Raw genomic sequence first — 25,302 nt, 5'->3', positions numbered from 1 at the left:
TGTGAGAATGCGATCGGTCATTCACGATTGTCACAGCGAAGGAGAATTTTATTATGCCTACTTCTCAGCATATTGGTCTCAAGTTACACAAGACTGATTAAAACATAGCATCATAATGATGAAACATTTCGACAATCTGAATTTTCCAGTCTTGTGAAATATTTTGAACACACGTTGCACAAGAATCAGTACCCGTCAAACCCATACAGCCCCTCAGAACTCATCAGCATTTGCTTAATCAAATTGTTTGAACATTTACGACATATTATTTTGGAGGGACGTTGCAAAGACGACATTGAAGCTTTTCAGGGACTCTTACAAGAACTGGAAATTGACACTGACAATCGCGGAACGCGAAAACAGGAGCTAAACAATTACAGGTCACATCCGTCACAATTCTGCGATGCAATAAATAATAACTGGACACGACAAGGCTATTCTTACAACGTAAATCGTGACCAAAACAGACACCACCCGTATGACAACTGTTGGCAGAGTAGTAATAATTACAGGGAAACATCGCCTCTCCGCAGTAATGGCTATCACAGAGCCAGTAAGAGAAACAGACAATATGGGAACCAAAATAATTATTATCAAGGGGGACAGGATAACTTCAGACGCAACGGTCCACCGCGCAGTTACGATTCCGTGAGAAATTCTCCATCACATGACCGACAAACAAGAAACTATGTAAACTACCGACAAAACGACAGACCTGAATTCCATCAGAACTGGCGGGATTCAAACAGGGCAGGGGCCTCTTGACAAGGTGAATTTGTAGAAGTTAGGTCTCCTAATCCCAGTAACGACGTGCGCCAACAAAGAGAGAGCAGAAAATGACTCTCACCGCAGGCAGCCACGTGCGTCGGCTGGGCTTCAGAAAAACAACATAGACGCTAACCTTGAGAAAAGTTTTAGCATTCCTTACCAATGCATACAACATAATTGCTTTGAAGTTGAAACTCTGCGTACTAGGAAGAGTAAAGGATTGCACCACATTTCACATGTAAAACCGTTTATTGAAAGATAATCTGTTTTTTAACTTAGTCTTTGCTATAAAATTTTTCACTTCATGTTACTAGTACTCTTCGTCACACTTAGAAACTGTTAACATGCAACAATGTTTGAAGTTAAATATCCAGTCAAGAACCTAGGGAACTTATTTAGACAAGTAATTACAAATGCATTGTTATAGTGTACAGAGGACACAGTGTTACTGTGTATGTTCATTCTTGCTTGTTAGTTGCACGATTACGTAACGACTATAAGGCTTACATACTTGGAACATATACTGCTAATGAGACCTTAATGCAACATTTTGGGTTACTTGAAATGACATTCTTGATTTGAAGTAAATTCTGTGAGATTAAAGATGACTTAGCATTTGGTTTCTTTGACAGCTACACGATTATATCATGACACTACTAGAGTGTGACACAATTTATATTGTTGCTTTTATGCTGTATCTGTTTTATATCTGCACAGTTTTTCTGAATTCTTCTGGAAAGTAAAACATGTTTTAGGAGTAACTTTTGTGATATAGCTACAATGAGACAGCCTTTTCCATAGCACAACAATATGTTACAGTATAGTACTTTCTTGATACGATACTGTACGTAATAACTACGATATCTATACGCATAGCATTTCGCTTTTGTTTATTGCGAGGTAAGTACATTGACTTCTACAGAACTTTGCTTACAGACGACGATAATTACGACACTTGGAACATTTTTTACCCTTAAGTAATGACAGAGATTATGTTACAACAAGATGCACAATTTAGCGCTACAGCACACGCATTTGAGTGATTAATTTTGTACTTAAAACATTTATTTTTAAAGATTTTTGAATTACAAAGATACAAAGGTTTTCCGTGATACAGTTCATTCCATTGCTGTAATCTGTAACACCTGAGGGTACACATTAATCCTCAGGGGGTTACACACACACTTTGTGTACCATGTGTTCAGCAAGCACAAGGAGCCCTAGCTAATATTGTATTTGCTTATACAACTTTACACATCAGTACCTTATTTCTCTAACACATAAATTACACAGGTATCTGATCATTTAACTGAGAGAGACAAACTTCTTTTTTTACTACATCAGTGACAGATGTTTACGTTACTACACAGTTCGATAACTTCACACATATGAAATTGTATTTTGTCTGCACTTTGTGAACTGTTCATATTTTTTCGGAACCACTGTGATACTATGATAGCTTTGAATGCTGTATTTGGTATGGGATCATGATTTTTAAAGTACGTTTGAGGTAGATGACACTATTGAAATGAGGAGAGAATTTTTTTTTAGGTCTTGAAATTATTGCAGAAAGCTATGACGTTTTTGAGATTTGGCTGAGGTGTTATGATGTTATTATTACAACGACGATGTGTATAATGATGTTGAGGTATGTTTATGATCAACAAGCTGATGCTATATGAGGAATCTGATTATGCTAGATATTTATAATGATGAAATATTGAAGAATGTCGACGAATATGTATATGTGTTATAAGGTAAGGAATAATGAGTAGTGGTTAGGGTCGCTGATTTGTGATAAAGGATGTTGGAAACCAAGAATCGTACTTTAAGAGATGTAATGTGTGTAAATGCGTGAATGTATTACAATGCCGACGAAAATTTTTTGGACACTGTTATATTTATAGGATTTTGTTTCTACACATTTGTAACGCAAATTCTCAACCTGTGAAATTTTTTATATGAGACTGTCACTGCTGTTGTAAATATTTCGGTAAGAAAGTTAAGTGACATCCACATAATGCGTTGTGGGCGCCCATATGTGCCACCTGCCTGGAGAAAAAGCCATTAGGTGGAAGAAAAAAGAGACCATTAACCTCGATATTGACATTCCTTTGTAGAAAGCATCGCAAATACGACACTTTCTGATATTTACTGAAATGACTAATGAAACGATGAGAAAAATTTCATGGCTATTGTCTTGCTAGTTGAGACTTTTTACTGCCTTATGAAATGCCATATTTGTTCATTTTGTTTACTATCTAGTTTCTAGCTGCACTGCAGCATTGGTTAACATAAAATTTAATAGATGTACTAATACAGATATTTTATGCCTACAGATCCAGTAAATAATAATTTTATGATCTACTTCCAAAAAAATAACGAGGGAGCACAAATAGACATTACCCTTCACAGGAATTGCATACATAATTTTCTTTTCAAGTACTTGGTAATTTTTATGGTAGAATAAGTTGTGGTGCACCACTTTAATGGCATAGGCATTAAGATGTGAATAGATATTTCCCTAATCTGCATTGTTGTCTTCAGTGTACTATTTTTTCTGCTTGAGCTTTGTCATGTTTAGATATAAGTTGTGGCATTTGCTGCTGCTGTTTTCCAGGTGTAGTGTTACTGAATTTCACTTTGTATTACTCTGTTAAGCCAGTTTTACTACTGATTTATTTTTCTTGTTGCTGCACGTTGGCTCATATTAGTTGTAATGTTGCATTTGCTTTGCTAATTTAGATATACTGCTGCTTGCCTTGCCAATTTGTATTTTTTTTTTTTTTGTCATTGCTGTTTGTGTCAATTTATTACGTGTTGCTGCATTGCCTCATCCCTTAGTTTATGCATCTGAGCTCAGTAGATTTAAGTTAGCTTAAGAGCAGGTAGACTTTATAAGAAACTTACTATGAAGAATAGGGAAAGAATGCGTTGAGAAGTTATACGAAAAAGATTTGGGCAAAAGTGAGTATTGTACAGTGAGAGATATTTATTTAACAGGGTTAGATAGGATATTTTTTTGTTTTTTTGCAGGACCAAATGTTGAAATAAGAGGAAAGATCTATGGAGTGAAGTTTTGGGTTGGACTGCAGTACCAAATGTTACACTGAAAACGAACCCTGTCTTTCCTTTTGTATTATTCCGTTATGTGTTTGTGTACTCCTGTATATTTGTGTTTTTCCTGTCTTTATGTGTTTAACTGATACGAGTTATGTTGTGGAATTCTTCTAATAATATTTTGCTTTCTTTGTAAAGATGTTTAGACATTATTTATTCTGTTTTGTTTTAATGCTCATGTGTAAAGTTGATGTTTCGAAAGTTATTCTGACATTTTATATATTTAGTTATGTCATAATTCCTGTAACACTGATGTATATGTTATTTCGATTCTTTTGTAAAGCCCATATTACTACAAATGTTATCTGTATTGTTATGTTCTTTAATGATGTATTTTGTACCATTGTTATTGTAGTCTCATGTTATAAAATTGTAATTGACACCAGTTCATCAAATTACGTAACTTATAACCATTCATTTCACTGCACACAATTTTGTTGGTCATAGTATATGCACCATATGTGAGAAGTTCGGACTGTTATTGTTTGCACGTGTGATAATAATTCAGCAAGGGACTAGTTAACAGCATTTCTGGTTCCAAGGGCAATTCCAAAAACTTTGTGAGTGCTTAAGTGGTGGTTTATGGACACTCTTCAATAAAGATTGTGCACCTGCACAGTCGCAACAAATGGCTACTGGCCGTCTCTACAAGGACTGCAGTGGGTCTGCACCTCTGGTGGCCTACCAATACCGTAATCTCTAACAAGACTGCAGTGGTCTGCTCTGTGATGACCTACCTACCAATATTCAACTTCGACTGACTGTGCTGTGGGTTTGCTCTGTTGTGGCCCATTACCTGTCTGCATGTCAAGAGTCAGCTCTAGCTTTCCGTTGGAAGGACAACACTACTTCTTCAAGACTGCATGGAAATCCACTACTTCTGTGTGCAATTTCTTTTACTAATGAGACTTCGTGAAAAAAACTGTAATTACTACTGTGATGAGTGATCAGGACTATCTTTATGGACTGTGAGAAAATTTTAGCTTTTGAACAACATTGAATCAATAAGTGTGTGCATTTGATTTCTTTGTTATTGTAATTGTGAAAAAATTATAACAAATATGTATTGGCCAGTGTACAAAACAATTTGTAAAATTTTTTGTGGGGACCATGGGGGCTATGTAAGTGGGATGTTTAGGTTCTTATATTGGTAACGCCACCGCCACGTAGCGCTCTGTATGAAAATCACTGGCTATGCTGTGTGCAGTCTGTGGCTGGTTTGCATTGTTGTTGGCTATTGTACTGTTGGGCAGCTGGCTGATAACAGTGCGTAGCGTTGCGCAGTTGGAGGTGAGCCGCCAGCAGTGGTGGATGTGGGGAGTGAGATGGCGGAGTTTCGAGAGCGGATGATCTGGACAGAGACAGTAAATTTGTAATATTGGATATCATGGACTGATATAGATATTATGACTTTTGAACACTATTAAGGTAAACACATGGTTTGTTCTGTATCAAAATTTTTCATTTGCTAACTATGCCTATCAGTAGTTAGTGCCTTCAGTAGTTTGAACCTTGTATTTAGCTGGCAGTAATGGTGCTCGCTATATTGCAGTAGTTCGAGTAACGAAGATTTTTGTGAGGTAAGTGATTTTTGAAAGGTATAGGTTAATGTTAGTCAGGGCCATTCTTTTGTAGGGATTATTAAGTCTGATTGCGTTGCGCTAAAAATATTGTGTCAGTTTAGTGTTGAACATAATAAGTAAAGAGAGTAATGTCTGAGTACGTTCAGTTTTGCTCAGCTGTTTGAAAAGGAAATAATGTTAGAGGTTTATCAGCACAGTAATTCATTAATTTTTCTAAGGGGACGTTTCACCAGGTCGACAAGATCTATGAACGTGTCTTTATTTTTCTTTAGTCTTGCTTCCATTATCCACCGCAAATGATCAGAATTACAATGTGCTATTATGTGTACTTACGTGTTTACTTATATAGGAACAAGTCTTTTTCAACGACTGCTGTAAATTTATTTTAATATTTAATGTCTATTCAGATTAAGTCTAACAACTTCGTTGACGTACACCAACGCTATCTGGTTTGCGACGACGAATAAGATAACAGGATTTGACGATGAAATTTATTATGTAAATGATGATTAATAACTAAAATAAATCTTCGAAAAAGTTACCGAAATGAACGGTTAAACTCCACAACTCGCCTGTACCCTGTAAACGCAAGTTCCCATGACCAGAAGAATGTACAAAGAGAGTGCTTTTTGGTCACAGGTACACAACATTGACGTTGCTCCGCGCCCAGTTTCCCCTTTGATGAGGCAGATATATTCTCTTTTGTCGAACAGTCACGGCGATGGTGGCAGTTGGAAGCAGTGCTAGTGTCTAAGGGGAACCATTTATACCGGCTCCGGTGCGAGCGTTATGACAAGAGCCTCCTTCCCACCTTATAGCCGGTAGCACACGTGCGTCTTTGTGCTGCAGCATGTAGCAATCCAGCCCACTGCTAGAGTAGACCTCCCACGTCTCAAAGCGGAAAGATACACCACCATTATTTTAGCCCCCAGCTGCAGAGCTAGATAAGTGGCTGTCTTGCGTACCCATTGGCTGGCTGCAACGGCCTGCCAATGGGTAGACCCTTTCCTGTAATACACATTATAAGCCATTTCATTTCTTCTCGCCATTCTGTGGCCTCTCTTCTTGTGTGATTGTTGCACAGCAAGCACACGTCTCTAGGTACCTCGTCTTTAGATAAAATACAACATATTTTTGAACATACACTCCTGGAAATGGAAAAAAGAACACATTGGCACCGGTGTGTCAGACCCACCATACTTGCTCCGGACACTGCGAGAGGGCTGTACAAGCAATGATCACACGCACGGCACAGCGGACACACCAGGAATCGCGGTGTTGGCCGTCGAATGGCGCTAGCTGCGCAGCATTTGTGCACCGCCGCCGTCAGTATCAGCCAGTTTGCCGTGGCATACGGAGCTCCATCGCAGTCTTTAACACTGGTAGCATGCCGCGACAGCGTGGACGTGAACCGTATGTGCAGTTGACGGACTTTGAGCGAGGGCGTATAGTGGGCATGCGGGAGGCCGGGTGGACGTACCGCCGAATTGCTCAACACGTGGGGCGTGAGGTCTCCACAGTACATCGATGTTGTCGCCAGTGGTCGGCGGAAGGTGCACGCGCCCGTCGACCTGGGACCGGACCGCAGCGACGCACGGATGCACGCCAAGACCGTAGGATCCTACGCAGTGCCGTAGGGGACCGCACCGCCACTTCCCAGCAAATTAGGGACACTGTTGCTCCTGGGGTATCGGCTAGGACCATTCGCAACCGTCTCCATGAAGCTGGGCTACGGTACCGCACACCGTTAGGCCGTCTTCCGCTCACGCTCCAACATCGTGCAGCCCGCCTCCAGTGGTGTCGCGACAGGCGTGAATGGAGGGACGAATGGAGACGTGTCGTCTTCAGCGATGAGAGTCGCTTCTGCCTTGGTGCCAATGATGGTCGTATGCGTGTTTGGCGCCGTGCAGGTGAGCGCCACAATCAGGACTGCATACGACCGAGGCACACAGGGCCGACACCCGGCATCATGGTGTGGGGAGCGATCTCCTACACTGGCCGTACACCACTGGTGATCGTCGAGGGGACACTGAATAGTGCACGGTACATCCAAACCGTCATCGAACCCATCGTTCTACCATTCCTAGACCGGCAAGGGAACTTGCTGTTCCAACAGGACAATGCACGTCCGCATGTATCCCGTGCCACCCAACGTGCTCTAGAAGGTGTAAGTCAACTACCCTGGCCAGCAAGATCTCCGGATCTGTCCCCCATTGAGCATGTTTGGGACTGGATGAAGCGTCGTCTCACGCGGTCTGCACGTCCAGCACGAACGCTGGTCCAACTGAGGCGCCAGGTGGAAATGGCATGGCAAGCCGTTCCACAGGACTACATCCAGCATCTCTACGATCGTCTCCATGGGAGAATAGCAGCCTGCATTGCTGCGAAAGGTGGATATACACTGTACTAGTGCCGACATTGTGCATGCTCTGTTGCCTGTGTCTATGTGCCTGTGGTTCTGTCAGTGTGATCATGTGATGTATCTGACCCCAGGAATGTGTCAATAAAGTTTCCCCTTCCTGGGACAATGAATTCACGGTGTTCTTATTTCAATTTCCAGGAGTGTATAATTGGAATTTAATTATAGTATCGAACCTGATAATATCCCATTGAAATAACCATAACTTTGTATGAAAATTTGCAACTTTCGTTTCAGAGGCCGTAAAGAACAGATCTGCGACGAATTGTTCGATGGTAGAACGATCGCACACTAAATATATAACGTAAGAATCATGTTAGGTTGATCGGTAAATTACCTTCGAACGACGACGTCGACATCAGCTGTAATAGCTTGATATATCTTGGTTCACGATATTAATAGTCGTTAAAGTCATAATTACGTGAATTTGTGATTTACATCATCAGTTTCATTTATCTATGTTTTTTGCTCAGGGTTATCGTCTTTGAACGTTTCTCTCGCCCGGCACGGAGCTGCATAATAATCAGTATTTTTGTTTTCTGCAACGTTCTCGTAACAGTGATATCGCAGACTTTTCTATTGTACTACAATTTTCAGAGAGAAACGTTTCAACTTCAATATGTATCCGAATTTAGGAAATTTTTCTTTCTCAAAAAAGCTTTCCTTTTTGTGCCAGTCTGATTTCATACGGTCTCTACTTTTACTACCATCAGTTATTTTGCTGCTCAAATAGCAAAACCCATCGACTGCTTTTAGTGTATAATTTTCCATTATATTTCATTCGGCATCTCATGAATTACACTACACTCCATTACCTTTGTTTCAGTTTTGTATAAGTTCACCTTATAAATCTTTTTCAAAACCTTATTCATTCTTTTGAACTGCTGCTCAAAGTCCTTGTTCCCCTGTGTCTGAACTGCAACATCATTTGCAAACCATAAAGCTTTTCTTGTTTTTTCTCTTCATTTTCTGTTTAACCTTGGTTGCTTTTACTGTGTCATCTACGTACAGACTGAGTAACATGATGGATAGTTTATGACCTTTTCTGGCTCCTTTCTCAACTACTACTTCTCTTGTATGTTGCATCACGACTGTTACACGCCGCCTTGAGATTTTGTTTCAGCTTTTACGATTATGTGATAATTAGTTGCATCACCTTGGTACATTTTTCAGGGAGCGGACTGTCTTTGATTTCTCGTCAGAAGGGCGTCCGTCTGGAGGGCTCGGAAGTCCCTTAGGGTTGGCAGAAGGCTTCTCATGGTGTCTCATCAGCGGGGAATGAGTGGCTCCCGGATGGAAGCCAGTTTCAGCGGAAATGGTCCTGTTTCCCGAAGTAATTACTGTGGACAAATCCTGGCACTAATCCACTTTTCATAGGCTCAGTGCCACCAGACGCCAGGATTTTCCATTGAGGGTACATGTGAGGGTGAAATTTGCCTTTCTGTGCACACATCAAAGATGCTCTGCCTTTTGGCACTTACCTGACGTGAGAAAGTTCGTTGCTTCACTCCAAAATTATGGACTGGCCACTCCAAAGTAAAGTCCGCCACAAGAAACGGTGAGGTCGGTACTGACCAATGGAGAGAGACTGTTCAAAACCAGTACCAGCCTCATGAATCATAACTGATGCTTGGTACGAGATCTCAGTGAAAGGTTTCAGCTGCTTTCCTTGTCTTTACGTAGGAAAGGGAACATATTCGTTCGTCAGATCGGCGGCAGATTATATCTTCCCTCCGAGCAAATCTTGGAAATTGTGGGGATTCAGGAGAGAACTTAGGTTAAAGAATATTCGCTTCGCAGCTCTCGTCTGATGCTGACTGGTGTCCTCCTGCAGTCTTCCGATTACACATGAGTCCCACAGAGTTAAGACTCATTTTATTTTCGTCTGCTAAAATATTGAGAATATTGCTGTGTATTATTCATTGTCAATTGTTCACTTGATGAGACAAGATACAAGTTTTGTATACGCCACCTGAATACATTCTGAGATCCCCAACGTGCTACAACTTCCCTATTGTTAGGTGACAAATAATAAATATAACCAGCTGCCCATATAAGATGTTTGCTTCATTCCGACGAGTTTACGTTGTGTGCAGTGGCCAAGCACCAATTTTAAAGATATGTAGAGGCAGTAACGAGTCTTAAACGGTCACATGTTGTGTAACAGGATTATTTGGTGAACAAGCTGTTGAGCCTCATTTCGACAACTTACAGGTTTTTTTAATTGACACACTTGATATTAAATGTCATGCATCCTCTGCAGGAACATTTGGCATACTTTGCATTTAATTTTTGCAGGCAGGCACTCCATCAGCTAATTACAAGCAGATACACGTCTTGTTTAAAACACGACGCATGTGGCTTTCGAAGTCCTTTGACTTTCGTAGCTGACTCACGTCGTTTTTACTTTTTTCAACCAAACCGAACCACTGACAGAAGATTCGGTATTCACCTTCTGGTCAGTTTGACAGCATTGAACATTCGATAGGTAAGTCCTGACTGCTACACCTACCGAAACTACGAATCTTAAGATGGCTGTCGAATATCTTTGCGGTAAGAACGTCAGAATACAACGGGGTGCCAGGAGAACAAACAATAGAACGCTTAGTTTCATAGTAACTTGCTAGGCTCAAGAGACTGAAGGACAATGGACCAGTGGTTCACTGCAGTAGAGGCTTTGCCACCAGACAATAGGCGCGAATTGTGCCCTCCGCCACACCGCTTGGTGGCTAGCGGAGTACATATGTAGATCTGCTTCGTGGCCTAAAATCGATGTGGTTGTATCAAGAAATACTCAAAAGACTGCACTGGCGTTCTAACAGCCGGTATAAAACTAAAAAATCGTCACGAATATCAATTTTTTTTTATTCCTCGAAAACATTAGCACCTCAGCATGCTGAAACCAAAGAAATTTACTCCTAAGGAAAACTACTTCGTTGAGAAATTTTTCCTCGCTTTCCATGTAGTCAGTACCATCCCACCATTATACGCAGGAGAATCTGTCCTTGGACTCTTTTCCCAGATTCAAATAAGTATCTGCGACTTCACTGTCAAGTGGAATGACAGTCACATTCTTGAAAATGATTAGATCGCGAAAACATGTCTTTGTTCTTACGCTTGGGTGTTTTCAAATTACTACGTAATTTCTGTGAAAGGTGTAAGTAGAATGAAGGTACTATGTTCAGTGGAAGATTATTTCATTCTTGAACTACAACATAAAATAGCAGGAGACCAATTTGCATACATTCACCTTGGATATACACGACAAATTGTGAGTTGTGTTACTCGGACTACTTCAGTATATGCTTCATTTAATCGTCTTATTAATTCGTCCATGTAGGACACGGTGACGTTGACAACAATGATAAGAGCGTACGTACGTCTTTGTCGATTTCTTCTTTCTCGATCATTTAGCATAGTTACTAAACTGAGATCGATGTTGTCACCAGTCTTTCGCTGGAAAAGGCACTTACTCCGCAGACACAGTTTGTCTATTACAGACATTCACTTCTCCATGAGGCAGACAGTCGGTTAACAAGAGCTGCAAATGGTTACGAGGCAAATTTTCCAGTGAGAGAGACATACATACAAATTTTAATTACTTCTAGTGGATGCTTTCTTAAGCTATAATGTCACTTAGGTAAATTTAATGAATATATTTCGCACCGAGAATCGTCTTTGTCTTTTTTTTATCTTCTGGCGTCAGTCATCATTAGTTTGCCAACTTCCGAGACGACGTGCGTTTTCAGCTGATCGCTCCACCACTGCATACCAACTACATCCAACGACATCGTTAATTTCACATATTGTAAGATTTGTCTCTTCCCACAATTTCTTACCCTATGTCCCTCCTCTTCCGCATCTTAGTAAATGTGGCTTCTGGTGGGATGGATGGTTCAAATGGTTCTAAACACTATGGGACTTAACATCTGAGGCCATCAGTCCCCTAGACTTAGAACTACTTAAACCTAACTAACCTAAGGACATCACACACATCCATGCCCGAGGCAGGATTCGAACCTGCGACCGTAGCAGGAGCGCGGTTCCGGACTGAAGCGCCTAGAACCGTTCAGCCACAGCGGCCGGCGGTATGAATGGTACGGACTTTCCACAGAGTTCTTTCCTCGCATATTCGCTACAACAGCTTATTCGCTGCAATATTTACAAATTTAGTACTTCACCTGTGTTTTTTATTGAAATTGTCCAGCATCGTATTTCTGATCATCTCTTCTTCTCGTCTGATTTTCCCACGGTTAGCTATTCACTTCAGTTTAACGCTACCTTACGAACTGTGGAATTTGTTTCTGAATTGCGTCTCAAGTCTTTTTTTTTTAGTGTTCTGCCGTTACGCCTTCACCAGGATTTACATTGCCTATGAAACTGTCCTTTTTACTTGTCTGCATCACTTACCTCTTACTTCGATTTTCCTTAACATGTAGTCTTTTTCTAAAGCTTGAATAATTCTGACTTATAAGCGAAAGGCTACGTCGTGGACAAACAGTATTATGACCTTGCAGCTTCGCATCAGTTATTTTTTATCAGTTAATTTTTTTTTTAATTTATTTTCGTCATCGCTCAGCTGGCTAACAAGTTTAGCAATAGTGAGGACCAGCCACAATCCTCCTCTTCATTCTGGCCAACAACAGATTTTCTGCATTGATTATACACGTTTATTACTCTGATTTGGTTCTTGCAGATACTCTATATTGCCGACGGCCTTGCCGCAGTGGTAACACCGGTTCCTGTCAGACGAAGTTAAGCGCTGTCGGGTTGGGCTAGCACTTGGATGGGTGACCATCCTGTCTACCGAGCGCTGTTCGCAAGCGAGGTGCACTCAGCGCTTGTGAGGCAAACTGAGGAGCTACTTGACTGAGAAGTTGCGGCTCCGGTCCCGGAAACTGACATTCGGCCGGGTCAGCGGTGTGCTGACCACATGACCCTCATATCCGCATCCAGTGACGCCTGTGGGCTGAGGATGACACGGCGGCTTGTCGGTACCTTTGGGCCTTCATGGCCTGTTCGGGAGGAGTTTAGTTTAGGTTTTTAGATATTCTATATTAGTCATATGCCTCTGCGCTTCATCCTGAATGCTACAGTATTTTTAATTAATTTTTCTAGTGTATTTCTCTAAGGTCCACATAGTCCATGAAGATCCTCTCTTCTATGTTTCGTTTTTAAGCGCAAGATGCGCATCGCTTTTCAGCTGCCGTTATCTGTTTCGTTGGAAGGAAGGCTAATATCTGTCCACTCTTTCTTACATTGTTATTCACAGCGCTTGAATTCCGTCAGCATACAATGTGATAGTGTGGACGGCCGATTTCCATTAGCATGAGGCCTATTCTAAGATAAAGTTAGTTTATTAATTCCGTCAAGAATTGAGCACTCTGACCAAGGGGTAAGTCTTGTTTTCTTCGAATATATCTTTAAGTATTTCAGTATTCTAGGCCCAGTTTAAGTGGGTAGGAGACGCTTCCGAGATCTCTTGAAAAATTTTATTAGACTTCCCCCAGTTTATGTATGTCATGAAGTCACATGCCAGTTAGTTGCCCTATGGGTTAGTGTCAGATAATTGTGGGGAATGCGTAACAAATAACTTAAGAATGCATGACAACTATTTCCTACACTATACGGATTTGGAACCCCAGTTACTCCAACGAGAACGTGTAACATATCGAATTAATCCTTGCACCCTTCGAAGGATGATAATTCCAGAAAAGTCCTTTGGCGGTGAGCCTCTTAAATAAATCCAGGCAGTTCTCAGTTCAATAGCGACAACAGTCCACAAGTCGTGATGGCATATGCTGTCACTAATAACGGGACTGCGCCTACTGAAACGTCCCCTTAGAACAATTTATACAAGACTATGCTTAAACTGACACACAATACTTTTAGCGCAACGCAATCTGACTATCAAAGATCCCTGCAAAAGAATGGCCCTGAGTAACATTAAACTATACCTTTCAGAAATCACTTACCTCACAAAAATCTTCATTACTCGAACTACTGCAATACAGCGAGCGCCACGACTGCCAGCTAAATAAAAGATTCAGACTACGGAAGGCACTAACTACTGATAGGGATAGTTAGCAAATGAAAGATATTAATAGAGAACAAACAATGTATTTACCTTAATATCATCAAAAGTCATAATATATGTAATTTCAAAACTCCGCCATCTCTCTCCCCACATCCACCACTGCTGGCGGATCACCTCCAACTGCGCAACGCTACACGCTGTTCACATCCAGCTGCCGCTGCCCAACACTACAATGGCAGACAACAATGCAAACTAGCCACAGGCTGCACACAGCACAGCCAGTGATTTTCATACAGAGCGCTACGTAACGTTGCCAATAAGAAAATATAAACAGCCTACTTACATGGCCCCCATGCTACCCACAAAAAATTTTACAAAATATTTTTGGGCAGTGGCCAATAATGATTTGAAAAAATTTTTCATAATTACAATAACAAAGATATCAAATGCACACACTTATTTATACAATGTTGGTCAAAAGCTAAAATTTTCTCACAGTCCATAAAGACAGTCCTGATCATTCATCACAGTAAAACTGCCGTTTCTTTTATCAAAGTCTGAGCAGTAAAAGACAATGAACACGGAAGTAGTGGATTTCCATGCAGTCTTGAAGAAGTAGTGGTGTCCTTCCAACAGAAAGACAGTGCTGACTCTTGACATGCAGACAGGTAATGGGCCACAACAGAGCAAACCCACAGCAGAGTCATTCGACGTTTTGAAGAAGATTGTTAGGTAGGTCGTCACAGAGCAGACCCACTGTAGTCCTGGTAGAGAATATGGTATTGGTGGGCCACCAGAGGCGCAGACCCACTGCAGTCCTTGTAGAGATAATGGTATTGGTGGGCCATCAGAAATGAAGACCCACTGTAGTCCTTGTAGAGATGGCCAGCAGCCATCTGTTGTGACTGTGCGGGTGCACAATCACCATTGAAGAGTCTTACAGTTAACATAGCAAGTCCATAACCACCACTTGTGCACTCACAAAGTTTTTGGAATTGTCCTTAAAACCAGCAATGCTGTTATCCAGTCCCTTGCTGAATTATTAACACACGTGCAAACACTAACAGTCCCTACTTCTCACATATTGTCCACATACTATGACCAACAGAAACATGTGTAGTGAAATGGAACTTACAAGTTACTTAATTTGATTAACTGGTATCAATTACAATATTATAACATGAGAATACAATTACAAAGGTACAAAATACATCATTAAAGAACATAACAATACAGATAACATTTGTAGTACAGGCTTTACAAAAGAATGGAAATAACATATACGCCAGTGTTACAGGAATTATTACATGAGTACACACATAAAAGATCAGAATAACTTGCGAAACATCAACTTCACATATGAGCAACAAAACAGAACAGATAAATAATGTATAAGCATATTTACAAGGTAAATAACATATTATTAATGCCAATTATATTCGAGGATAACAGTATTCCTAATCATAGTGAATGTAGCTTAGTATTAGAAGAAGAAAAAATTCTATGAAACTACACAGAGACAGGAAGAAAACAAATACACAAGGGTACACAAACACATAGTGGGATAACACAAAGAAAGGACAGGGTTTGTTTTACTGCAGTATTTGGCAAACAAAACTTTCTTTGCTTCTTGGAGATCTCCCTTCATTCATCATTATTCCCAAAAAGTCCTGTCCATACCTCCTTCCTGTATTCTATTCATATCTCTTTCAAAATAAGTATTTCTGATTGTACAATACTCATTTTGGCCCAAATCTTTTTCCTATAACTTCTCGATGCATTCTTTCCCTACTGTCCATAGTCAGTTTCTTATATAGTCTACCCCTCTTAAGCTAACTTAAATCTACTGAGCTCAGATGCTAAACTAAGGGACGAGGCAATGCAGCAGCATACAACAAATCAACACAAACAGCAATGACAAAAAATGCCAATTTGCAAAGCAAGCAGCAGTAAATCTAAATTAACAGATAAAATGCAAAATTACAACTAATATGAGCCAATGTGCAGCAACAAGAAAAGCTTAACAGAGTAATACAAAGTTAAATTTAGCAGCACTATGCCTGGCAAACAGCAGCAACTTATACCTAAACATGACATAGCTCAAGCAGAAAAAATATTACAGTAAAAACAACAATGCAGATAAGGAAAATGTATATTCACATCTTAATGTCTATGTAATTAAAGTGGTGCACCACAAAAACTTATTGTAAAAAAAATATTGCCATGTACTTGAAAAGAAATTTATGTGTGCAGTTACTGTTACTAGTCCCTTCTTATTGTTCTCTCCATTCCAAGAGCTCCTTTTTCAAAGAATGTGGATCATAAAATAATTATTTAATAGATCTGTTGACAGAAAGTGTTCACATTAGCAAATGCATCTAAGTTTATTTTATAAAACTAATGCTGCAACACAGCTGGAAACCAGATATTAAATCAAATAAGCAACTACGAAAAGCAAAGCATAAAAATATCATTCAATAGTCATGTGACATTTCATAAGTTAGTAGAAATTTTCTCAACTCTCGTAGAAAGACGCTTGTCGTAATCAGGTGTGCAGATGTAAAAATATTTCTCGTCTTTTCATTAGGCATTTCAGTAAATATCATAAATTACGACCTCCACAGTATGCTTTCAACAAGGAAATGTCAATAGCGAGGATAATGGCCTCCCTTTTTTTTTTTTTTTTCCTACCTGTGCTTCCAGAAAGGCACACCCTAATGGCTTGTTCTCCAGGTGTCTGACACAGCTGTGTGCCGACGACGCACGTGCAGGTGGTCACTTAACTTTCTTATGGAAATACACTCCAGGAAATGGAAAAAAGAACACATTGACACCGGTGTGTCAGACCCACCATACTTGCTCCGGACACTGCGAGAGGGCTGTACAAGCAATGATCACACGCACGGCACAGAGGACACACCAGGAACCGCGGTGTTGGCCGTCGAATGGCGCTAGCTGCGCAGCATTTGTGCACTGCCGCCGTCAGTGTCAGCCAATTTGCCGTGGCATACGGAGCTCCATCGCAGTCTTTAACACTGGTAGCATGCCGCGACAGCGTGGACGTGAACCGTATGTGCAGTTGACGGACTTTGAGCAAGGGCATATAGTGGGCATGCGGGAGGCCGGGTGGACGTACCGCCGAATTGCTCAACACGTGGGGCGTGAGGTCTCCACAGTGCATCGATGTTGTCGCCAGTGGTCGGCGGAAGGTGCACGTGCCCGTCGACCTGGGACCGGACTGCAGCGACGCACGGATGCACGCCAAGACCGTAGGATCCTACGCAGTGCCGTAGGGGACCGCACCGCCACTTCCCAGCAAATTAGGGACACTGTTGCTCCTGGGGTATCGGCGAGGACCATACGCAACCGTCTCCATGAAGCTGAGCTACGGTCCCGCACACCGTTAGGCCGTCTTCCGCTCACGCCCCAACATCGTGCAGCCCGCCTCCAGTGGTGTCGCGACAGGCGTGAATGGAGGGACGAATGGAGACGTGTCGTCTTCAGCGATGAGAGTCGCTTCTGCCTTGGTGCCAATGATGGTCGTATGCGTGTTTGGCGCCGTGCAGGTGAGCGCCACAATCAGGACTGCATACGACCGAGGCACACAGGGCCAACACCCGGCATCATGGTGTGGGGAGCGATCTCCTACACTGGCCGTACACCACTGGTGATCGTCGAGGGGACACTGAATAGTGCACGGTACATCCAAACCGTCATCGAACCCATCGTTCTACCATTCCTAGACCGGCAAGGGAACTTGCTGTTCCAACAGGACAATGCACGTCCGCATGTATCCCGTGCCACCCAACGTTCTCTAGAAGGTGTAAGTCAACTACCCTGGCCAGCAAGATCTCCGGATCTGTCCCCCATTGAGCATGTTTGGGACTGGATGAAGCGTCGTCTCACGCGGTCTGCACGTCCAGCACGAACGCTGGTCCAACTGAGGCGCCAGGTGGAAATGGCATGGCAAGCCGTTCCACAGGACTACATCCAGCATCTCTACGATCGTCTCCATGGGAGAATAGCAGCCTGCATTGCTGCGAAAGGTGGATATACACTGTACTAGTGCCGACATTGTGCATGCTCTGTTGCCTGTGTCTATGTGCCTGTGGTTCTGTCAGTGTGATCATGTGATGTATCTGACCCCAGGAATGTGTCAATAAAGTTTCCCCTTCCTGGGACAATGAATTCACGGTGTTCTTATTTCAATTTCCAGGAGTGTATTTACGACAGCAGTTTCCGCTACAGTGACAGCCTCATATAAAAATTTCACAGGTCGAGAATTTACGTTGCAAATGTGTAGAAACAAAATCCTATGAATATAACAGTGTCCAAAAAAATTTTCGCCGGCATTGTGATACATTCACGCATTTACACACATTTCATAACTCTTAAAGTATGATTCTTGGTTTCCAACATCCTTTTTCACAAGTCAAGAGTCCCTAACTTCTATTCATTATTCATATACATATAAACACGTAATCACATTCCTCATATATGGTAGCATCATCTTATTGACATAAACATACCTCAACAGCATAATACACATCGTCGTCGTAAAAATAACATCATAACACCTCAGTCAAATCTCAAAAAAGTCGTAGCTTTTTGCAATAAAAAATATTCTCTGCTCATTTCAATAGTGTCATCTGCCTCAAACGTACTTTAAAAATTATGATCTCATACCAAATACATCATTCAAAGCTCTCATAGTATCACAATGGTTCCGAAAAAATATGAAGAGTTCACACAGTACAGACAAAATACAATTTCGTAAGTGTGAAGTAATCCAACTCTGTAATTGCGTAAACATGTGTCACTGACGTAGTAAAAAACATGTTCATCTCTCAGTTAAATGATCAGATAGCTGTGTAATTTATGTTTTAGAGAAATATGGTACCGATGTGTAAAGTTGTATAAGCAAATACCATATTAGCTAGGGTTCCTTGTGCTTGCCAAACACATGGTACACAAAGTAAGCATGTACCCCCCTGAGGATTATTGTAATTATACCCTCAGGTGTTACAGATTACAGCAATGGAATGAAATGTATCACGGAAAACTTTCTTTGTAATTCAAAAACTATTAAAAATAAATGTTTTAAGTACAAAATTAATCACTCAAATACGTGTCCTGTAGCGCTAAATGTGCGTCTTGCTGTAAGATAATCTCTGTGGAAGTGTCGTAGTTATCGTCCTCCAAAAGCTAAGTTCTGCAGAAGTCAATGTACCTACCTCATGATACACAAAAGTGAAATGCTTTGCGTATAGATAACTTAGTTATTACGCTTATTGCCGTGATGAGGAAAGTACTGTGCTGTAACGTATTGTTGTCCTACGGAAAAGGCTGTCTCATTGTAGCTGTACCACAAAAGTTACTACTAAAACATGTTTTACTTTCCAGAATAATACAGAAAAACTGTGCAGATATAAAACAGATACACCGCAAGAGCAATATTGTAAATTGTCACTCATTAGTAGCGTCGTGATAAAATCGTGTAGCTGTCACATAAACTAACCACTGTGTCATCTGGTATCTCACAGAAAGTACTTTAAATCCAGAATGTATTTTCAAGTGAACCAAAATGTTGCATTAAAATCTCATTAGCAGTACCAGATATGTTCTAAGTATGTGAGCCTTATAGTCGTTACGTAATCGTGCAACTAACAAGCAAGAATGTACACACACAATAACACTGTGTCGTCTGTTCGCAATAACAATGCATTCGTAATTTCTGTTTAAATAAGTTCTCTTGGTTCTTGACTGGATATATAACTTCAAACATTGTTGCATGGTAACAGTTTCGAAAGCATACTAGTAACGTGAAGTGAAACGTTTTATGGCAAAGACAAAGTTAAAAAGCAGATTATCTTTCAATAAACGGTTTTACATGTGATATGTGGTGTAAACCTTTACTCTTCCTAGTACGCAGAGTTTCAACTTCAACGCAATTATCATGTGGTATACGTCGGTTTCTGTAAGGTCCATTGTAAACTAGAAAGAATTTGTGACTCAAGTGTTTCTTCTTATGTGACAATGAATGAGCTTTAATGAGAACTTTCTGACCAATATATAATTTCTTTGCATTTGCTTTACCGTGTAGTTTTCTCCTTTTGTCTGCTGCAGATTTTAAATTTTTAAGAGCCAAATCAATTATGTTTCTGTGTCGAAGTTTACATGTATTCGGGAAAGATACAAGCTCTCTGATTCTGTTCGGAGGTTCTACATTCTTCACTACAAGAGTAGGTGGTAAAGCAGTGGAATCATGAGGCATTTCATTCAGCACATTTTGAAATAAGTGTAAATATCTGTTCCAATGCTGATGCTTTCTGTGACAATAAAGTCTGCAAAGCTTATTGATTTCTTTCATAATCCGTTCAGACGGGTTACAATGTGGTGAATACAATGAAATAAAAACAGGTTTGATTTTATGATTCCGAAGCATGCGTGACCAAACAGCAGATCTGAATTGCGGTCCGTTATCTGAAATGACTTTACTAACGTGTCCAACTTCACTTAAGAAATTTTTAACAAAGGCGTTGGATACAGACCGTCCAGTGGCTTTACGTAACGGAGTGAAAGAAACAAATTTTGAAGTAAGTTCAACAGCGACTAGAACGTACGAAAATCCATTCGATGTTCTGACAAGGGGTCCCAAGAGATCAACAGCAGCAAATTCTTTTAATTTAGAAGGAATAATTGGAAACAACGGAGCACGATGTGAGATAGTAGACGGTTTCGCCTTTTGACAAAGTTTACAAATAGACAAGACTCTTCGAATTCGCTTTTCCATATTGTTAAAATAACAAGTCGTTCGAAGAATATGATAACATTTTCGTGGACCAAAATGTGCGTAGCTGAAATGAATGTACCAAATGAGCTTATTAACAAAATCGTCTGGAATGCAAAGTACCCATAGCTTGTCATCAACGGTGCAGCGTTTGAAGAGTATGTTGTTTCTAACCAGGTAATAATGCCGAATTGAGTGTGTGTCTTTTCATGCCATTTACTTTTGATGTCTTTCCAAATCGGATCTTTATCTTGTTCATGAGCAATGTCCTTTAAAGATGTGGTGATGAAGTTTTCAAAGGCGACTTTCTGAATGTAAAGAATACTGAAATTTTTCTCAAGGTTGCCTTCTGTGTTACTTTTCTCAAGCCCAGCCGGTGCGCGTGACAGTGCGTCCGCAACAATGTTCTCCTTGCCGGGAATGTAGAATATTGTGAAGCGGAATTCTTGCAGAAACAATGCCCAACGTTTTAACCTGTCATGATTTAATTTTGAAGACATAAGAAATTGTAATGCACAATGATCACCGTATACTTTTACGTGCTTGCCAGAAAGAAAGAAACGGAATTTGTTAAATGCCCAAACGATAGCTAAAGCTTCTAATTCAGTAATGGAATAATTTTTTTCAGATTTTGTTAGCACTCGGCTAGCAAAAGCAATGGTTTTCTGAACAGTAGTGTCATTTTCTGTGGCTTCTTGAAATAAATGAGCACCAAGACAGACTTTAGAAGAATCCGTGCTAAGGTAGAAATCTTGTGACAGATCTGGATGAGCTAGTATTGGCGCGTGAAGTAACGCTTCTTTCAAAGAATTGAATTCCAACTGTGCTTGTTCGTCCCAGTTCCAAATAGTATTTTTTCCAGTGAGAGAACAAAGTTTTGGTGTAACAAGAATTTGCATATTCAGAAAACGACGGTAAAAATTTACGAGACCTAGATAACTGCGGACTCGTTTTTTTGTGGATGGAACTGGAATGGCTCTGATTGCTTCTAACTTTTCAGGATCCGGCTGAATGCCTTCAGAAGAAATAATATGTCCCAAAAACTTCACCTTTGACCTACCGAATTCAGACTTTTCCAAGTTAACTGTAATTCCAGATTCTGCAAAAATACATAACAAACTGTTGAGGATGCGGTTATGTTGTTCTGCTATTAGAATATCGTCCACATATAAGGTGATGTGACGTTTTAAGAACTCAGGTAATATGGAATTTAACCCGCGAATGAATGCTGCCGAAGAAATGTTCAAACCAAAAGGAAGTTTCCGAAACTGATGACAAACGCCGAAACAAAGGAAAGCTGTGTATTTTCTGCATTCTGGATGAAGTTCGATCTGATAAAAGCTGGATCTAAGATCAACAGAAGACAACACTTTTACACCATTAAAATTTTGAAGAAGTTCTTCCATCGTCTGCGGCCTGTCTGTTTCAGGAATGATGATAGTATTGATTTGTCTCGAATCTAAAACAAGCCTGATCGATCCATTTTTCTTCTCAACAACATGTAATGGGTTGTTGTATTAGCTTACTGCAGGCTCAGTAATGCCCTCATTAAGCATAGATTGTATTTCTGTTCTAACACGGTCCCTATAATGCGCCGGAATTACGTATGGTCTAACACAAAATTTAGTATGCTCACGAACACGAAATTGGTATTGAAATCCCTTGATTGTTCCTGTTTTGTGAGTAAAAACTGTGGAATGTGCTTGTAAAATCTCAAAAAGGTCCTGCCTATCAGTGTCATTACAATTCTCAATTGTTTGAATTTTATTCTGAATTAACTCATTAATTTCAAACATGCTGTCGATATCATCCCTGTCAGTACTTGCAGAGTGATTGTTAATGTCTAGTTTCGTAGAAAATTCCGAACTGTTGTCTAACAGAAGGTAAAGCCGATTAATTTCCTCATCATGGTTTGAGAGGCAGTCTTCAAATTTCAAAGCTATTGACTTACCTTCTTTCTCTAAACTTATTTCAGCATCGTGAAAGCTTAAGATTGCTTTGTATTCATTCAAAAAGTCTACTCCCAGTATAATTTCCGTCGACAATAATGGAACAATAAGAAAGTTCATAGAGAAGCTGTGGCTTTGACAAAAGAATTCTAAGTTGGTTTGTTGGCGTACATCTTCACTTTTTCCAAAGATTGCACCTTGTAATTTAATCTTACGTATCGGAAGAGTGGGGCAATCGTTCGATTTGTTGCACTTGCTAAAAGCTGTTTCACTAATTACTGAAATGGGACTGCCAGAGTCAAGTACTGCCGTAAATTTTACGTCATTTACTGTAATGTGAATCACAAGATATGCAATGTTGTTACGTGTTACGTCGTGTTCCTGGAGTAAGATGTCCCTAATGTCTTCCATTTTTACGTAATTACTAGCTACGGCATCTGCATTGTCAGTTTCATAAGTACGTTTTGTGGCTGCCAGTGGTGTGAGTCATTGCCCATTCTCTCTTTGTTGGCGCGCATCGTTATTGGGATTTGGAGACCTAACTTCTACAAATTCACGTTGCCCAGAGGGTCCAGCCCTGTTTAAACTCCGCCAGTTCTGATACAATTCAGGTCTGTCGTTACGATCTTATCGTCTGTCGTCATGTCGGTAGATTCCATAGTTTCTTTCTTGTCGCTCACGTGGTGGAGAATTTCTCCCTGAGTCGTAACTGCGCGCTGGACCGTTGCGTCTAAAGTTATTCTGTCTCCCTTGATAATAATTATTTTGGTTCCCATATTGTCTGTTTCTCTGATTGTCTCTGTGATAGTCATTACCGCGGAGAGGTGATCTTTCCCTGTAATTATTACTACTCTGCCAACGGTTGTCATGCGGGTGATGTCTGTTTTGGTCACGATTTGTGTTGTGAGAATAGCCTTGTCGTGTCCAGTTATTATTTCTGTCGTCACGAAATTGTGACGGATGTGCCCAGTAGTGATTGTTTTCCCGTTTCCGCATCCCGCGACTGTCTGTGTCAATTTCTAATTCTTGTAAGAGTCCCTGAAAAGCTTCAATGTCATCTTTGCAACGTCCTGCTAAAATAATATGTCGTAAATGTTCAAGCAATTTGATTAAGCAAATGCAGATGAGTTCTGAGGGGCTGTATGGGTTTGACAGGTACTGATTCTTGTGCAACATGTCTTCAAAATATTTCACAAGACTGGAAAATTCAGATTGTTCGAAATGTTTCATCATTATGATGCCATGTTTTACTCGGTCTTGTGTGGCTTGAGACCAATATGCTGAGAGGAAGGCATGGTAAAATTCTCCTTCACTGTGGCAATCGTGAATGACCGATCGCATTCTTACAGCTGGTTCATTCTCTAAGTAGCCACACATAAATTCTAATCTGTGCTCCAATGACCAGTTAGGAGGAAAACAATGAGAGAATTGATGGAGCCACGCTTGTGGATGAATGTCGTTGGCAGAGTTCTTCAACGTTTTGAATTTACGTGTAGTAATGAACAGCTTATAATCAAAATCATCATGTCGGCGAGTCGCATGTCGGTCATTGTTACGTCGTTTCGGCGGTTCCATCTCAAAATTCGGTGTACCTTGCCAATTTCTTTCACAATTTCCGAAGTGCCTTGTGTTATTAATTTGTGGCTGTTCCGTATTTCTATGTCCCTCTTCCCGTATTGGAGCGCGAGCGTCCTCTGAAATACGTAATTCTTGTATTACCTGTGTCAGCTGATCTTGTACTTCCCGGATTTCTCTTTGATGTTGCGTATCAATTTGATTCAGATTTTATTTCAGTTTCCTAATTTGTTCGCTCTCTTCTGTGTCATTAAAGACTACCGGTTTTGCGTCATTCAGATTATCATCTACCTTCGTAGATAAATTATTTAGCTGATCCGAAAGTTCAACTACTTTCTCTGATAATGAACACATTTCCTCAGTGTGTTTTTCTGAACCAAGCTTCAGAGTGTCCATTTGTGTTGAAATCGAATCTACTGTGTCCTTTAAGTTTTCCTGAGTTTTTGCAAGTTGCGTAACCGAATCGGTAGATTCAACTGAGTCAATTTTAGCCCACAAGGTCTCACGATTTTCATGAACAATAGTCTGCAGTTCTTTTATGGCTGCTTCGTGATTCTGTAATGCATTTTCATGACGCGAAAAAATAGGTTGGAAATGCTCACAAATTTGTGTTTTTACGTCATTACAGACTTTTTGACATTTCGATTCGATGTTATGTAACTCAGTAGTTAAATCTTCACGTGTTTGTTCAAGTGTGGTGTCTAACTTTTGAAGCTTTTGCTGTGTTTGTCTCTGATTTTTTTCCATTGTGTCTAACTTTTGAAGATTTTGTCCCATTTGTTGCATTAATTGTAATAACAATGCATTAGTGTCCGGAATCTGTTCCTCTACGCTTTTCGGCAGTGCATTTGCACCAGCAACATTCACATTTTGACAAGCAGAAAATGTGTCTTAACTCATTTGAGAAAACGGTGAGGACCCAAAACCTAAGTCTACAGTATTTGCAATATTGTGTTCTGTCATTTCGGATTCCTGAGGGGAGCTGTTGCCGACCGATCGATCGATAATGCTTCCCTGTTCACTAATTGTTTCACTCTCTACACCATTGTTTGCAGCCCGCT

Source organism: Schistocerca cancellata, chromosome 1, assembly GCF_023864275.1.
Source record: "Schistocerca cancellata isolate TAMUIC-IGC-003103 chromosome 1, iqSchCanc2.1, whole genome shotgun sequence".
Classification (NCBI taxonomy): domain Eukaryota; kingdom Metazoa; phylum Arthropoda; class Insecta; order Orthoptera; family Acrididae; genus Schistocerca; species Schistocerca cancellata.
This window is presented reverse-complemented; position numbering follows the sequence as displayed.